The sequence below is a fragment of the Schistocerca americana genome, chromosome X, assembly GCF_021461395.2.
Source record: "Schistocerca americana isolate TAMUIC-IGC-003095 chromosome X, iqSchAmer2.1, whole genome shotgun sequence".
Taxonomy (NCBI): domain Eukaryota; kingdom Metazoa; phylum Arthropoda; class Insecta; order Orthoptera; family Acrididae; genus Schistocerca; species Schistocerca americana.
The window spans coordinates 242,415,839-242,431,751 of NC_060130.1; the positions used below are offsets into that span (position 1 = coordinate 242,415,839).

Below are 15,913 nucleotides of genomic sequence, written 5' to 3' on the forward strand. Positions count from 1 at the left end.
AGTGAAAACGATGAGGAATTACTTGAAGAAAGACAGCATTATTATACTGGAAGGGACAAAGAGACAAAATGGAATAAAGTTCCACCATCGCAGAGAGTACGTTTCAGGGCCCACAATATTATTCGAAAGTTACCTGGTCCTATAGGTGCGGCGCAAGCATTGAGAACGCCTTTGGAATGTTGGAATTGCCTCATAGATGACGACATTTTGTCGATTATAGTTCTGTATACCAATCAGTATATTGAGAGCATCAAAGCTTCTTTTCAGCGAGAGAGAGACGTAAAACCTATAGGTATTATTGAATCAAAAGCTCTCATTGGTCTTCTATTTCTGGCTGTTGTTAACAAAAGTAACAGACAAAGCTTAGAAGATCTGTGGGGAAATGATGGGGATGGAATTGAAAAATTTCGTCTCGTTATGAACATAAAACGTTTCAAATTCATCATGCGGTGCCTTAGATTTGACAATCGTGTGACTCGCGATGAAAGGAGAAAATTAGACAAGATAACAGTGATTCGGGAAATATTTTCTCTGTTTGTACAGAACTGACAGAAATCCTACACCCTCGGAGAAAACGTTACAGTAGATGAGAAACTTGAAGGATTCCGTGGAAGGTGCAGTTTTCGCCAATACATACCTAGCAAACCAAACAAAATTGGAATTAAGATACATGCTCTTGTGGATTCCCAAGTATTTTATCTCTATAATCTGGAAATATACGCTGGGCTGCAGCCAGAAGGATTGTACCACGTTAGCAATAAACCTTCAGATGTTGTTCTGCGACTATGTGAACCAATTTATCAGTCAGGTCGAAATGTCACAGCAGACAATTGGTTTACTAGTATTGGTTTGATAGAAGAGCTAAGAAGAAAAAAATCTTTCTTTTGTTGGGACGATGAAGAAAAACAAGCGTGAGATTCCTCTGGATTTTGCTACCAGTAAAGGCAGGGCTGTCCATAGTTCACTTTGTGGTTTCAAGAAAGGCTGTACTCTGTTTCCTACGTTCCTAAAAAGGGGAAGTGTGTTATCTTGGCATCAAGTTTGCATGAAGATAATTCAGTAGATGCTGACACTGGAGATAAACAGAAGCCATCCATTGTAACATTTTACAATAGCACCAAAGGTGGAGTCGACACTACAGATAAATTGACCGCTTCATACAATGTATCAAGAAATGTGTTCCGTTGGCCCATGGTCATATTTTTTGCAGTGATCAATATGAGTGGAATGAATTCACAAGTTCTCACTTGGTTCGTAGATGCTTGGACGCCTCAGGAATTCACAGAGATCTTCAACTGCGGCTACAACAATATAGGCCAACGTGTGAAGAAGAATCAGAAGACACAAGCAGAAACGAAGAACAAGGGACTGGGATCAAGAGGAAAAGGTGTAATACCTGCACAGAAAAAAAGACTGACAAAATATTGTTACAAAATGTGTCAGAAGCCTATCTGTTTGATACACATTGAACCTTTTTGCTCTGAATGCTGAAAAATTCCGCATTTGTTACCACAGTCAAAAAGTGACGATGAAACAAATGAATGAGTTGTAATATCATTGTTGTTCTGCTCCAGTGTCATAATAGCCTTTCCGTAAAGATAATTGTCTTTTGTAATGTGTTTTATTAGTGAAGTATAATAAAGAAGCAAATGAAAATGCGACGTTTTTATCATTTGTTACCAAAGCCCAACATTGACGATGAGAAATCTGATTGATGAATATTTCAACTGCAGTTGTGCTCGTATGTCATCTTTGTCTTTCTTTAAATATATTTGGCACCTATAATATGTTTTGTGAACAGAATTGAATAAATGATCACGTGAATATACGGTGTGATCAATCTGATACACCGCGCCCGACAGAAGGTTAAGCCATCGGACCACATCAATTTGCGACTGTCCTGCTTTCTTTCTTTCCATGGCCTTCCACCGTAGAGAGTCTGGTAGGCGTCTTCTCTGTGCCATACTGCACTGTCTATGACTGTGTACACAGCGACTGCGGATGGGGGACTACCCTTCAAACACTACCCTGTTTGATAGGTGCCCTGGCGTCATAGTTGACATTATTGTCCGTTGACCGGAATGCCATCTTCCGTGCAGAACATGATCTTATTGACATCTGTTGACAGTTTGCGTGACTATATAGGGAATTAGACACAGAACTGGAAAATAGCAGTTTGTTGCTTTAATTTTGGACACCAGTCTACAAGTCTTTAAGGTTCAGCCACATTGATATTTAATTACAAAGACGCGTTTGGCTTTTTATTTTAAGGAGGTCTCCAGAAGGTGTTTTCAAATATCACTCGAGTTTGGTTTTTCAAATATTAATTGTAAATTTAAAATATTTCTCACCTTGTTTTTTTACGTAAAACGAGAGAGCGCTTTAGTGAATATTGGGCTACCTGACGACTTTCTTGTTTTCTCTCCAGGTTCCACAGGCTGAAATCTTAAGGGGGCACGCCCCTCAACGGGCTGCATTTTTAGCATTATCACACCCTCATTGTGCAAGTGGTCTATAAATGAGAGATAGCTCAAACACACAATTAAGGTCATTAGTCAAAGCATTTCCCTAAAAATCATTGAGATATTTATTATATATACTTGTTTTGTAAATAAAACTGCCTTTTCCTGCTGCTAGTTACTTTATTTATCCCATACGCGTTTCGCATTCTCCTGTTCTAAGGCAACGTCAGTAGGAACTATAACTATACAGTTTTGTTAGTTATAGATTATCAAACAGTTCACTTCACTACACGCCATCCAAGCTCTGTTTGACTCAATGCCCAGGCGTATCAAGGCCATTATTACGGCCAGAGGTGGTTGTTCTGGGTAATGATTTCTCAGGATCTATGAGCCCAAATTGCGTGAAAATGTAATCACATGTCAGTTCTAGTATATTATATTTGTCCAATCAATACGCGTTTATCATCTGCATTTCTTCTTGGTGTAGCAATTTTAATGGCCAGTAGTGTAGATGCGACAATACGGAGCAGACGATTTCGTCTAGATGTTGTGACACTCCTGCCCTCTTAGAGGTGTCCTCAGCAACTTCGCCACAGCGTGTATTACGAATCGAAACTTGGAGACATATTCTGTCAAGTCAGATGTGTCATTTTTCGATATGTCTTGTAATTTTCACACAGCCGCCTTCTGAAACCCTAGCAGCAATTCTAAATAACCCTCTGGTCAGACTGCACTAGGTCTCCAATGAGTAGTGCGTGTGCGTGTGTGTGTGTGTGTGTGTGTGTGTGTGTGTCACACGTTTGTGAAATGCATATGCTCCAAAGACTGGTTACTTTGCACTCAAATGTCATCACGTATTGTAGACCAGGTACTGTATATTCATGTTTGACAAGTCCAGTGTAGTTTTTACACACAAATGTATTATACAGTATATGCACGGTGTAACGGGTATAAGTGCAGATGTTTCTACTGGTGACTGAGACGGTGTGCTGAACAATACTACATCAGTATTTACGTCATTCGCAAACTGATAATTATAGCCATTACAAGTCGCAGGTTTTTAGGTTGGTTAGTACCTCCAGGAGCAAGCCATTAGTGATTGTTTTCCCCTGGGCAGCACGCCAGGTGTTGAAGTATGTACGCCTGGACGCAAAATACTTAGTCTACACTGACAGATGTAGTCCACTTAGCGGTGTGGTTACGACCATGCAGAATACATAAGGTAGTAATGCGTCTGATGTGTTTGTGGGAAAACTGGTCGACACAGAGACAAATGGTTGAAATGGCTCTGAGCACTATGGGACTTAACTTCTGAGGTCATCAGTCCCCTAGAACTTAGAACTACTTAAACCTGCCTAACCTAAGGACATAACAAACATCCATGCCCGAGGCAGGATTCGAACCTGCGACCGTAGCGGTCGCGCGGTTCCAGACTGTAGCGCCTAGAACCGCTCGGCCACTTAGGCCGGCAACACAGAGACAAAATAACCAACACGCTTATGTGTGTACATATGAAAGTACCTTATATAAATAGATCTGCACTCATACCCGTTACACCACCTCTTTTGAGCCTTTGAAAATGGCGTAAGCCGAAATGTATAAGGCGGAATAAAATCAATAAACACAGTGATCGAGATTAACATAAGTTTTTCGGTGCATTAAAAATTTCAGCAAAATCTCATAGAGCATTTATGCATTTTGCTGCTGACGTCGGGCTGTCAAGGAACTTTTGATCAAATACTGTGTGTGGCGGAACGGGGATTCGAGGCCAAAAGGAAATGAGAGAAGAATTTTTTTGACCACTTGTTAATGTTTCTACTCTCTCTTAATACCGTCCGCATCTGTAGCTGAGTACTTTGCTTGGCTGACCGCCATGCAGAGGACACGGGCTCAATTTCCGGTTCTACAGGGAGTTTTCCTTGCTGGGAGGACTGGAATGGGGTCCAATCAGTCTTCTGATTTCAACTGATGAGCTACTTGAATGATAAGTAATGGCTCCAATGTCTCCAAAGCTGTCAACGGCCGGAAGAGGGTGTGGCGACACCACGTCCCTTCGTATCGCATTTAGATAACCCCATTTGTTGGGGGTGACATGGCGGTCGGCTTGCCTAGATTGGCCCATCTGAGGCCAAAACGCGGGAGTTTACTTCTTTATATTAATAGAAACAGCGAGTTTCTTGTCATATTCACATCATTATTTCGATGGGATTTGTTTTCTACCGTTGTTGGGTGTGTTTGGTACTTTTTAGCAAATTTGACAGTTTTCCTTACTGCTGCTATACATACCTCTAGTTCTACGTATTGAAATATAAACGAAACATCTGCCTCAATTATTAGTTTTTGGATGCATTTTGGATTGATCTCTCTGTTTAGTATGCTGGTCTTTTGAAAATGGTAGTATTTTTTTTATTTTTATGTTATTGTCTACCACATTTTTTCTTCTTGTTGCTGTGTTTTCTTTCTCTTATCGTTGGTTATGCCTGTCTGGAGTAGTACTGTTGTGTTTCCTGCTTTACCTGCTTTACAGTTTTTTTGTTTCGTTTCGGGTCTGGGTTACCATTATACCCCTTGTCACTATGTCACCGCTTTTCAACTGAATGTGTAACCAACAATGTGGAATCACGCCGCATATCTAAACTATATACAAAACGTGAAAAAACGACGTCTCATACACTCGCAGTCAATTTTTTCAACTGATACACACCCTGATCCACTTTTTAACAATGCTGTTGTTAATTGCTCACCAAACTCACAGAAGATTACTACTGCCTTTTCCACCCATTAGACACAAGGGTGTGGAACACATTGTTTCACACTTTTGCTCCCGTTGTAGGAGAACAGTAAAGGAGAAACTGTTTATATAATTTCTACCCAACGTCCACTTCATGTCCTAGCAATTTGTAAGCTTAATTTAGAAACACCCTATCTGTAAGCATATCGTTATTAGATGGCAACTGGTTTGAAATTGTATTGACGATAGTCGAAAGGTGACATCTTTTATGACCACTGTGAAGATCCTGTGCACATGATTTCCTGGATTTTCTCCTAGACACATCTTCATCTACATACCTACTCCACAAGCCACCATATCGTGCATGGCGGAAGGTACCTGTGGCCAACACAACGCTGTGTTGGTATCGAGATCAGCAACTCAATATATTTGTAATTTACTAAATAAGGTTTCTGTCAGATTTACATATAATATTTTTTATTAGTGACTAGTCTCAAACGTTTTCGTTTATTCTCTCACGATTACCTGCATTCGTAATGTTTGACTGTAGATAATAGATTTCTTTTTACATCAGATCAGTATAACAAATGTCATTTGATTGTATTATGATTGTCTTAGTAGTCAAAATTCGAGAAATGCCTTAATTATTTATACAAAACATTTTCTTCTCATCTGCATTAACTTTTTTCTGCATGAAGAGCAAGGTGACATAGAAATTCTGTGTAAGTTATCGTGCAACCTCCTACAATAACATAATGACGACACTTTACCGTACGCTACAGCGCCTAACAAAGAAAACGAATAATTTAAGGAACTTTCGTTTCGTCGTAGTTCCCTCAAACATCAATGGCATTGCGTCATTTTAATGTCTTGGTGAAATAAAATTGGTTCAGATATGCAGATTAAGGAAACAGTTCCAATTTCAAACTTAGTGCAACTCGTCCTATGCGTCAGATCGTTTATGTACACTCCTGGAAATTGAAATAAGAACACCGTGAATTCATTGTCCCAGGAAGGGGAAACTTTATTGACACATTCCTGGGGTCAGATACATCACATGATCACACTGACAGAACCACAGGCACATAGACACAGGCAACAGAGCATGCACAATGTCGGCACTAGTACAGTGTATATCCACCTTTCGCAGCAATGCAGGCTGCTATTCTCCCATGGAGACGATCGTAGAGATGCTGGATGTAGTCCTGTGGAACGGCTTGCCATGCCATTTCCACCTGGCGCCTCAGTTGGGCCAGCGTTCGTGCTGGACGTGCAGACCGCGTGAGACGACGCTTCATCCAGTCCCAAACATGCTCAATGGGGGACAGATCCGGAGATCTTGCTGGCCAGGGTAGTTGACTTACACCTTCTAGAGCACGTTGGGTGGCACGGGATACATGCGGACGTGCATTGTCCTGTTGGAACAGCAAGTTCCCTTGCCGGTCTAGGAATGGTAGAACGATGGGTTCGATGACGGTTTGGATGTACCGTGCACTATTCAGTGTCCCCTCGACGATCACCCGTGGTGTACGGCCAGTGTAGGAGATCGCTCCCCACACCATGTTGGCCCTGTGTGCCTCGGTCGTATGCAGTCCTGATTGTGGCGCTCACCTGCACGGCGCCAAACACGCATACGACCATCATTGGCACCAAGGCAGAAGCGACTCTCATCGCTGAAGACGACACGTCTCCATTCGTCCCTCCATTCACGCCTGTCGCGACACCACTGGAGGCGGGCTGCACGATGTTGGGGCGTGAGCGGAAGACGGCCTAACGGTGTGCGGGACCGTAGCCCAGCTTCATGGAGACGGTTGCGAATGGTCCTCGCCGATACCCCAGGAGCAACAGTGTCCCTAATTTGCTGGGAAGTGGCGGTGCGGTCCCCTACGGCACTGCGTAGGATCCTACGGTCTTGGCGTGCATCCGTGCGTCGCTGCGGTCCGGTCCCAGGTCGACGGGCACGTGCACCTTCCGCCGACCACTGGCGACAACATCGATGTACTGTGGAGACCTCACGCCCCACGTGTTGAGCAATTCGGCGGTACGTCCTCCCGGCCTCCCGCATGCCCACTATACGCCCTCGCTCAAAGTCCGTCAACTGCACATACGGTTCACGTCCACGCTGTCGCGGCATGCTACCAGTGTTAAAGACTGCGATGGAGCTCCGTATCCCACGGCAAACTGGCTGACACTGACGGCGGCGGTGCACAAATGCTGCGCAGCTAGCGCCATTCGACGGCCAACACCGCGGTTCCTGGTGTGTCCGCTGTGCCGTGCGTGTGATCGTTGCTTGTACAGCCCTCTCGCAGTGTCCGGAGCAAGTATGGTGGGTCTGACACACCGGTGTCAATGTGTTCTTTTTTCCATTTCCAGGAGTGTATATAGAGTTAAAGAGTGGTCCAGTCATACTTTGCTGGCACATTCCTGACAGTATCCTTGTCTCTGATGGGCATTCGCCGCCTAGGACAACGTACTGGGCACTATTACAGAGAACGTCTTGAGGCACTCACATATCTGAGAATCTTTTTCGGTTCCTCCATATTTTAATGTCCTCAGCAAAATAAAATTTGTCCAATTGTGCAAATTAAGCAATTGTTACAACTTCAAACATATAATCTGATAAAAATATTAATCCAGTAAGCGAATTGTTTAGGTTTGGGAACAAAAAATAATCAATGGAATGCGAGTATGCCGGTCGGTGTGGCCGAGCGGTTCTAGGCGCTACAGTCTGGAACCGCGCGACCGCTACGGTCGCAGGTTCGAATCCTGCCTCGGGCATGGATGTGTGTGTGATGCCCTTGGGTTAGTTAGGTTTAATTAGTTCTAAGTTCTAGGGGACTGATGATCTCAGAAGTTAAGTCCCATAGTGCTCAGAGCGATTTCAACCATTTTTGAATCCGAGTATGTAGACAAGGAAGTACTTCTAAGAGAATGTCGTGCAGTTTTGAGCGAATGATTAGTGGAGAGTGTGAGGAGGCCTTACACCGCAATGGAAGCAGATTTTCTTTTTAACATGAAGCTGATGTTACGCCTGGAGAGCATCCTCCAGTTCGTACGGAATTAGTCTGTAAACTTCACGGTGATCATGCGGACCTTGTGGCGGTAATCTGTGAGTACCACACCGTGAGAATAACAGGAGACGGTGGCTATAAAGAGACTTACTTTCCGAAGATAGTAGTATTTTGGCCACATCCACGTCATCTCTACATTAGGACGAGTAGTTTTAGAGCTCCCCATTGTTTAGGCTAAATTCAAGGCTCGCTGTGATGCTTAACAAAGTATGTATGCAACTTCCGAACAGGTTAGCTTATTATGAACAGAGACATTGGCTGACGCATTGACATTCGTTTTCTACTGTCAGAATCTGAAGGAGAATGTACAAAACCCAGCAGCCCTCGAACGTTGTGTCTGGCACATTTTAGGACGCATACCTGCAGTAACAACATAAATATTTGAATGTGTGAGTGACTATCATAAAGAATAATATAAACTGCAATCAAGGGCTGTGGATGAAAACAGGTAACTTCTTGTAGTACATCAACTTCCATTCTACTTTAAAGACTAATAGCGGTCGCGTTTGGACTGTCTATGAGGAGAAATCGAAAGTATATAAAGAGAAAGTCGCATTATCAAGCTACTGTTTGGACACACTCATCTCGTTCTGGTGCAAACACTTCATGTCGACACTACACGATAATGAAGCTCGTGTTATTTCACTCCGAACGCTCAGCGAGCGAAACGCAAATGAGTGTTTTCCATAAACAAACACATTGTCGTCCCCTCTCCGTCGATTTCACAGACTGGGTCTCATTATTCAGAGACTCTAATGTTTTGGAACCCCCGTACTAATTCTAATGCTCTACCGCGCTAGCACCCCTCATGTCCACTCGGTACACTCACTGCATGTGCAAATATACCGAGTGGCCAGCATATGCGAAGCAGAAATCGTTTCTTACAGAGCGGAAGGAACAAAAAATTTAATTTACATTGTTGTATTCTTCAGTTACTAGTACAGATGTTCATACAGTTATGTCAAAACGTTTCCCAACTCAACGTCAACTTTAAAAGGAGAAGAAAAAAGTTGTCTTATAGCTACAAGAAACTACAAACTACCTTTTTGGTGATATTCTGTTTCAGAGACGTTGGTGCTAGTATTCAGTACCACACAGAATTGTGTCCTAATTGGTCAAGTACTTTTTACTGTTGCTGGTTTCTTTGGGCAATGCAGAGTAGGGAACGCATAGACATAGTTGCTAGTTCAAAGCAAAAGTCAGCAGTAATCGAAGAGTACATACAGCTGCAGTTGTTTCAGCATTACCGGACGCTTGTACTCGAATCTAATGTGTTCCTGGACCTATAATATTACTCGACAAAGCGAGCTGTGGCGTCAGCCGTAAAATGGTTAGGTACAGTCACATCCCAATTCAAAATAGTGCACGTCGATACCTGGCAGTGACATCGGGAAAATATATCCGCGAACAGGTGAGACAGCTTTCCCTTTATTTCACGCAGTTTGTTTAGAACAGGAACTAGAAATGTTTAAATGCGAACATTTTAGGTTAGACTTTACCGTGACTGTTATTGACATTAAATGAAACAACACGTTTACTCTTACCAGTAACTGTTTATTTATCTCCACGACGCGTTTGCATGGTTTAAACCTGCATCATCAGGTGGATTTACTGTTGTGACTTGGCAAGACAGCCAAGCCACTATGAGATCGCCGAAAGGCACGCGTTTAAGCTCACGCAGGCTGGCGTGAGGTCTGGAACAGTTAAAGGAGCTGAGTCTAGTAAAAAAAGTACGTAGCTTCTGAAACACTTAACTTTAATCCATAATTGGTAAACATCGGTCTGACGGTACATGCATCACAAGATAAATAGCAAATGATAATGGCGCCTTGCTAGGTCGTAGCAAATGACGTAGCTGAGGGCTATGCTAACTATCGTCTCGGCAAATGAGAGCGTAATTTGTCAGTGAACCATCGCAAGCAAAGTTGGCTGTACAACTGGGGCGAATGCTAGGAAGTCTCTCTAGACCTGCCGTGTGGCGGCGCTCGGTCTGCAATCACTGATAGTGGCGACACGCGGGTCCGACGTATACTACCGGACCGCGGCCGATTTAAAGGCTACCACCTAGCGTGGTGTCTGGCGGTGACACCACATTTACATTTGTTAGTATGACGTGTGTGTGTGTGTTGTGTTACGACTTTTTGGAGGAACTTATGGCACTGCCTAGTGGAGAAACAAAACACTATTTCAGAACATGATTTTGGGCTTCTTTTGACAAAAACTGAACGTATATTTGGCTCTGGCTCTGAGCACTATGGGACTTAACATCCATGGTCAGCAGTCCCCTAGAACTCAGAACTACTTAAACCTGACTAACCTAAGGACATCACTCATCACGAGGCAGAGAAAATCCCTAACCCCGCCGGGAATCGAACCCGGGAACCCGGTCGCGGGAAGCGAGAACGCTACCGCACGACCACGAGCTGCGGACTAAACGTATATTTACCGTTAGATATACGTTCAGTTTTTGTCAAAAGAAGTCATTCGGTCTGAAGCCACCTTGGCAACTTTCGCGGCAATGTAGATGTGCCAAAATGATCAGGACAACACGAACACCTAGTCCCAGAGCGAAGAAGGTCTCCGCGCCGGCCGCGAATCGAACCCGGGTCCCAGCATCCTGGAGGCAGCGGCACTAATCGCTAGACCACGAGTTTGAGGACACTTCTCCTGCTAATACTCTGGAGATGAAACAGAAGTGCTGAAATGGAGCAGCAATGTGCGGTTACGTCAAAGTCTGCGCTTGTTACTACCCAGAACTTGAGATGTTTACATCTATTTTCCTTGCATTTATTTTGGTTGGCACCTGTGTTCTGAGCAGTGCGTACTGGACTCTTACTCTGGATTTCCCGTGTTTATATTACCATCCGATCGTCCAGATTTAGCTTTTCAGTATCGTAAAGACATTTTAGGGGAATGGGAAAGTATATCTTACAATGGGACTGCCGGCTGCTGTGACCGATTGGTTCTAGGCGCTGCAGTCCGGAACCGCGCTGCTGCTACGGTCGCAGGTTCGAATCCTACCTCGGGCATGGATGTGTGTGATGTCCCTAGGTTAGTTAGGTTTAAGTAGTTCTAAGTCTAGGGGACTGATGGTCTCAGATGTGAAGTCCCATAGTGCTCAGAGCCATTTGAACCATTTGACAAGGGGACTGCGCCGACTCGGCATGTCGCCCAAATTTATGGCTAAGCCGGAAATGAAAGTGACAGGAAGTAGGAGCTCCAAATCGCCACGTGTTAAAAAAATACAATTTTTTGCGAGAGTCGGCTGAAGCGTAATGCATTTATGTTAGCATTGTTTTCAGACAGCGGTTGGCACAGGGCGAAGTGTACAGAACGGTAACCCGAAGACTGTGGGATTGAGTCCCTATGCAGAAGGTTTATTTTTATTTTCAGTTTTTACGTTGCTTTCACTGGAAATAAACCGAGATAATCTTCAGAATATTATATTTGATGTGATGAAACCGTATAGCCACGAGAAAAAATTTCTTGTGTTGATTGATTCGTAGAGAGGACAAACAAACCCGTAGTAACACGATGAGATTTTTCAAGATGAATAAGGAGTGCCATCGTACAGCAATACAGTGATTCCCCTAAATGCGTTCTACTAGTGCAACCCTGAGACATCTGTTTTTATAGTCAGCTTAAGAATTTGATCAAAAAGCTCCAAAACAGCTCTTATCTCGTGGAGAGGTAAAAAGAAATCACATCCCGAGAAAATTGCATTAAAGTAAAGTTCGTTGTATATCACCAGCTACCCTCGCCAATATATGGCGGAATGATCAGTTCGCGTGGTATGCAGCCAAACTATGTGACGAGAGAGAACCTTTTATGTATGTAAACCAAATTTGTTTTTGTTTAGAAATTTTAAAACTACCAGTAATTGTAAAAATGTGGCATTCATAACGTGTGCAGGATGCACAGAAAATGACTGCTTCCCCTGTTTTTACGATGAATATTACCCCAACACGTGTAGCCGGCCGAAGTGGCCGTGCGGTTAAAGGCGCTGCAGTCTGGAACCGCGAGACCGCTACGGTCGCAGGTTCGAATCCTGCCTCGGGCATGGATGTTTGTGATGTCCTTAGGTTAGTTAGGTTTAAGTAGTTCTAAGTTCTAGGGGACTAATGACCTCAGCAGTTGAGTCCCATAGTGCTCAGAGCCATTTGAACCATTTGAACCCAACACGTGTAAATCATCAACTGTAAAGTAATGAAGGCATACAATTTTGTACACAATATTCTCGTATGAACCTTACAATTCGCCGGCCGCGGTGGCCGTGCGGTTCTAGGCGCTGCAGTCCGGAACCGTGGGACTGCTACGGTCGCAGGTTCGAATCCTGCCTCGGGCATGGATGTGTGTGATGTCCTTAGGTTAGTTAGGTTTAAGTAGTTCTAAGTTCTAGGGGACTTCTGACTTAAGATGTTAAGTCCCATAGTGCTCAGAGCCATCTGAACAATTTGAACCTTACAATTCCTTCCTGGGTATTTATTTACAAATCAAAATTTTCTCTTGGCTTCCCTTGTCATGCTACTTACGAAAATATTGACAAATACAATATTCTGAGAACTATTTCGGTTTATTCGCAGTACAAATAACGCAGAAACTGAAAATTTTTTAAAAAAAGTCCCTACGTAGGGACTAGATCCCACGACCCTCTGCTCACCGTTCTGTATTGTTTCCGCTTCTTCACCCGTCCACTGTTAAGCTGCGGTAACATCAATGGCTCACGCTGCGTCCTACTTGCGCCATAACTGCTATTTTTTTCTAAACGCTTAGACATCTGGTGCTCCCAATTCTATCATTTTCATTCCTGGCCACGCCCTGCATACGCCCTAAATAAAATCGGCGATGACGAGTAGGTGCGGTCCTATTGTCAGTCGATCAAACAGTAACTATAAGCCGGCCGCGGTGGTCCAGCGGTTCTAGGCGCGCAGTCCGGAACCGCGCGGCTGCTACGGTCGCCGGTTCGAATCCTGCCTCGGGCATGGATGTGTGTGATGTCCTTAGGTTAGTTAGGTTTAAGTAGTTCTAAGTTCTAGGGGACTGATGACCTCAGATGTTAAGTCCCATAGTGCTCAGAGCCATTTGAACCATTTTTTTAGTAACTATAATGTCTTTGCTTTCTATCGTAACACGTGTTTCGTTTGGAGCGCCTCTGCATCTACATGACTATTCTACGTTCGCAATCAAGTGCCTGCCAGAGGGTTCATCGAATCACCTCCTGCTAAGGAATATTCGCTCACCTGGAAATGTAACATTTTTGTTTCTGTTGTCAGCTGCTCTTCTTGTCGCACGTCACCAGAGAGGTGACGGAAGGGAGAGAGAATTAATGGGGTAGTGGAGAAATGGAGGGGTAAGTCGGAGGTCGTGCGTGACATTTACCCGCCAATCGCGTCCTGCGCGCATTTGGTTACCGCGTTTCTGCGATAGTAATGACTAACCATCCAGGCATTCATTTACACGGATGAGGGCTCTACCCGAGGCTATCTTCTCACCCTGCCGCGAAAATTGCCTCTTTACGCGTTACGCTGTATGATCGAGTCGTCTGTCTGCAGAGCTCGATTAGGAACAGCCGGTCCCCGTCAGCTGCGGGACGCGACTGTTTTGGCGAAAGCGCGGCGCCGTATCGTTGCCGCCCCTCCAAGTGCGCGTCGTTCGATCGGAACCGGCGTCCCTACACAGAAGCAGACGACGCTTCATTCCTTATCGCGCCGTTTTTTTCACACCCGCCTTTCTCCACCGAGAGGGGGCGAAAGATTAAGAAACGTTTCATTTGCGGCACCACCTCGGGGTTATTTGTGTGTAGACGGCGGCAATAGTCGGAACACGTGTGTGTTCCTATGTTTAGAGAGGGGGAGGGGGAGGGGCGGGCGGCGCGGTGCGCATGCGCTTCCGGTAATTCCTGGGCCGGCGGCGGGCGCCGCGCCTCGTGATTCAGAGTCGCAGTCACGTGTCTCCCGAGCCACATCGATTTGTGTGTGGAGTCCGCGGCGCGCTACCTGTACAAGTTGAAACATGTGCTATGGCCGGGTGTATACGGGCCGTCTCGAGAGCACCAGATGACCAGCATGACCTGCGGACACAGAAACCCATCGTGCAGGTACGTCCGTCCGGCTGCTGGACACTTCCCTGCTCCGCTCCGCCGTCAGGTGGCGCGCTGCTTGCGAATGACAACATGCGCCCACGCCTACTTGCGCTGTCAAATGCTCCCGCAGCACGACAATGCCCGGGGTTCTTACGCTCACTCTGCTTTCGAAAGTCGTGTGTCAGTACTTGTATACAAGCACACGTGCCACGAAGTACCTTCCACCTGTCGTGATCAACAATATCGCCACAGGAAAATCCAGAAAATAATACATTCGTGTTCGCTGTATTAGATCTCGAAATGAAAGTTATCGTTGTTTATTTTATTTTAGTGATAAGTGAACTTGAGCAATGATAAATCATTGCGAGATTCCCTCGCAGTCTGTTATTGTACTGTGGTATAACAAAAGTTACAAGTGCCTGGTGTCGATTCAGCGTCGCAAACAATTTTCTCCATGACGCGTAACTTTTCAGCGCATCATTGTCACACTGCGCCAGTTAGATTAGTTTTTCGTTCCATAGATCCGTGTTGAGGAGATCCTCGTGGATGTGGAACATGTCACTTTTTTTTAAGCTGAAATAACAATACTAATAGTATGAATATATACAATACATCATTTGTTTCTATTAAAAAATTCGCCAGTGGAGTAGAAGGAGTTGGCTCCTTTTAAACTGATCTTTATTTGTAACTAAATTTTTTATGTTTGCTGGCAAATTATTGAAGATGAGTGTTCCTGAATAGTAGACCCCTTTTTGAACTAAAGTAAGTGCTTTTAAGTCCTTGTGCAGATCATTTTTGTTCCTGGTATTGTATGTATGAACTGAGCTGTTTGTTGGAAAATGAGGTATATTATTTAGGACATATTTCATTAAGGAGTAAATATACTGAGAGGCAGTAGTTAGTATACCCAGTTCTTTGGAGAGGTTTCTACAGGACGTCCGTGAATTTACTCCTCAAATAATACGTATTACACGCTTTTGGACTCTGAAAACTTTTGTTTGACTTGAAGAGTTACCCCAAAATATTATACCATATGACATTATGGAATGAAAGTAGGCAAAGTATGCAAGCTTTTTCACTTTTATGTAGCCTATGTCTGCTAACACTCTAATTGCAAATACAGATTTGTTAAGGCGTTTCTGCAGTTCTGTGGTGTGCTCCTCCCAACTGAATTTATTATCAAGTTGTAATCCCAGGAATTTAAGACTGTTTCGGAATTACACTGGACCGGCGCTGTTAACTTGAGGCAGCAATCTGTTATATACTTGCAAGCAAACGCGAACATTTCGTCATTCTAAAATACTGCATGCGGCGGTCCAGTCTAAGATCTGATTATAGGCCCATTACAGACTTCCGTTGATGTTGAAAGATATGTCTCATTTGATTTGTGTACGTTTTCATTATCACGCAACGATTGTCTCAAAATAGTTTACAAATACATTTCGGCATGAGGGCTTTCATACTTCCAGCGCAATGTTTTATTTTCAGCTTGTAATAAGACACTCAACAGTGTTTAACATCCACGTCAATGTAACTGTGCTGGCGTTGTGTTGTTCAGTTTCTGTAC

At 44.1% G+C, this 15,913-nt stretch overlaps 1 protein-coding gene across 1 annotated transcript in view; it reads left to right on the plus strand.

The window, feature by feature from the left end:
* Nucleotides 1-14,300: 14,300 nt before the first annotated feature.
* LOC124554821 (protein sickie) overlaps nt 14,301-15,913 on the plus strand; it is a 1,236,186-nt gene continuing 1,234,573 nt past the window's right edge. The window contains exon 1 of the mRNA XM_047128484.1: nt 14,301-14,361. The gene's annotated coding sequence lies outside the window, so the exon portion shown is untranslated. The remainder of the gene's footprint in view (nt 14,362-15,913) is intronic.